This window comes from Rattus norvegicus, chromosome 4 (genome assembly GCF_021556685.1).
Source record: "Rattus norvegicus strain SHRSP/BbbUtx chromosome 4, alternate assembly SHRSP_T2T, whole genome shotgun sequence".
NCBI classification, from domain to species: Eukaryota; Metazoa; Chordata; class Mammalia; order Rodentia; family Muridae; genus Rattus; species Rattus norvegicus.
In genome coordinates, this window is record NC_141537.1 from 71,343,176 (window position 1) to 71,345,935 (window position 2,760).

Here is a 2,760-nt window from a genome sequence, read left to right on the forward strand (position 1 = left end):
AAAAGAATATGGCAGAAAAGGTCTAGAATACAACATTAAATAAAAAATTAAGGTCGTATAACTAACAGTAATGCAGGAAAATAAGATCCAAGTCAGAAGTCCTTAACTATAGATTTCTAGATTCCTAGAGAAAGTAACTCCAAATAACTAAGGAAAGCACCCTATAGGATGTAGAGGACTTTTGGACATTTCCTGTCTTTCAGAGAACTCTTGCATCAGATTTAATGTAAGACCTGTTCTAGCTGGAACCAAAACAACTGATCCAACTTAGAAAAACAGGTCGATAAAGGGGATGTTGAGAATGACTGGCATTTCTCACTATGGTCTCCACACGTGAGATGAGTATGAACAGAAAACAAACAAACAAACAAAAAAAAACCCAGCAATTTTGAGGGAGATAACAATCTAGACTTTGGATAGTAGATTTAAATGCCGTTTTTATTACTTGTGAAAGTCTGGAGGATACCAATTGCCTGGGAAAGCTACTGGACTGGCCTGAAATTTCAGCCAGAGAGATGAACAAGCTGACAGAGCAGGTTCTGCAGGAACAGTTGCATGAAAGAATAAAATCAATTCTGGCAGCACCCTGTTGAATCTAGCCCCATTATTAAACCAGTCCCATTAACCACATGACCAAGGAGAAGGAATTTCATGCCTTTATTTCATCATAAGAAGAAAATAAGAGAACTATATGTAAGCATTGCATAAATTAACTTTTTTTTTTCTGAATCAACACTGTACACCGTAAGCTTTATAAGGACCAAAAGAACACATTTCCCCACATTGTCTTCAGTCCAGTAGGTTCTGGTGGGCTTGCTCATAGTCCTCAGGGGAGACACTTCGTGCTTTGCCACTTAACACATTCTCCATGGCTCTGGTCACCTCAGCAGCACTCAGATCGTTCAGAGACACATTCTTCTTTGGTCCAAAAGCATAGCGGGTCCAGAACTTGGGTTGCACATCTGAACATTCGCGGATTAGAATGGGCAGGTCGGGGTGCACCTTCTTCAGCTCCACGTACCATTGCTGGATGAAATCCCTCACACCCTAGCTGCCTGGGGAACGCTGGCATAAGTGAATGCGAATCTCACACAGTGCCTGCTTTGCACCGACTACTCGGCTTGCAGCAGTGGCCGCCATCTTTGCTAGCCATAGATTAACTTTCTTATTAGTAAAAGTATCAAACATTTAATACTGCTTGGTCTACTTAATTTTCAGTACAAGTTCTGTGTTGTTCAAAGTATTAAAATTATAAATTTCCCATTTAGAAGAGCAGAAGACAAAACAAAGGGAAAAATTTTTTTCCCCATCTTCATTTAATTGGGTATTTCTTACTTACATTTTAAATTTTATTCCATTTCCCGGTTTCCAGACCAACATCACCCTAACCCCTCCACCTCCCCTACTATGTGGGTGTTCCCTTCCCCACCCTCCCCCCATTACTGCCCTCCCCACAACAATCCCATTCACTGGGGGTCCAGCCTTTGCAGGGCCAAGGGCTTCCCTTTCACTGGTGCCCCTACTAGGCTACTCATTGCTACCTATGAGGTTGGAGTCCAGGGTCAGTCCATGTATAGTCTTTGGGTAGTGGCTTAGTCCCTGGAAGCTCTGGATGGTTGGCATTGTTGTACATATGGGTCTCAAGCCCCTTCAAGCTCTTTCAGTCCTTTCTCTGATTCCTTCAACGGGGGTCCCGTTCTCAGTTCAGTGGTTTGCTGCTGGCATTCGCCTATGTATTTCCTGTATTCTGGCTGTGTCTCTCAGGAGAGATATATGACCGGTTCCTGTCAGCCTGCACCTCTGCTTCATCCATCTTATCTACTTTGGTGGCTGTATATGTATGAGCCACATGTGGGGCAGAGTGTGAATGGGCGTTCCTTCAGCCTCCGTTCTAAACTTTGCCTCCCTATCCCCTCCTGAGAGTATTCTTGTTCCCCTTTTAAAGAAGGAGTGAAGTATTCGCATTTTGGCCATCCATCTTGAGTTTGATATGTTCTGAGCATCTTGGGTAATTCGAGCATTTGGGCTAATCTCCATTGATCAATGAGTGCATACCATGTATGTCTTTCTGTGATTGGGTTACCTAATCCAGGATGATACTTTCCAGTTCCAACCATTTGCCTACGAATTTCATAAAGTCATTGTTTTTCATATCGGCATAGTCTTCCATTGTTAGATGTACCACATTTTCTGTATCCATTCCTCTGTTGAAGGGCATCTGGGTTCTTTCCAGCTTCTGGCTATTATAAATAAGGCTGCTATGAACATAGTGGAGCACGTGTCTTTGTTATATGTTGGGGCATCTTTTGGGTATATGCCCATGAGAGGTATAGCTGGGTCCTCAGGCAGTTCAATGTCCAATTTTCTGAGGATCCTCCAGACTGATTTCCAGAATGGTTGTACCAGTCTGCAATCCCACCAAAAATGGAGGGGTGTTCCTCTTTCTCCACTTCCTCGCCAGCATCTGCTGTCACCTGAGTTTTTGATCTTAGCCATTCTCACTGTGTGAGGTGAAATCTCAGGGTTGTTTTGATTTGCATTTCCCTTATGACTAAAGATGTTGAACATTTCTTTAGGTGCATCTTGACAATTCGATATTCCTCAGCTGTGAAATCTTTGTTTAGCTCTGAACCCATTTTTAATAAGGTTCTTTGTCTTCCTTCAGTCTAACTTCCTGAGTTCTTTGTATATTTTGGATATAAGGCCTCTATCAGTTGTAGGATTGGTACATACCTTTTCCCAATCTGTTGGTTGCCATTT

At 42.5% G+C, this 2,760-nt stretch overlaps 1 pseudogene; it reads right to left on the minus strand.

Moving 5' to 3' along the window:
* Window positions 1-789: 789 nt before the first annotated feature.
* Window positions 790-1,140, minus strand: Ndufa2-ps2 (NADH:ubiquinone oxidoreductase subunit A2, pseudogene 2; annotated as a pseudogene).
* Window positions 1,141-2,760: the final 1,620 nt, after the last annotated feature.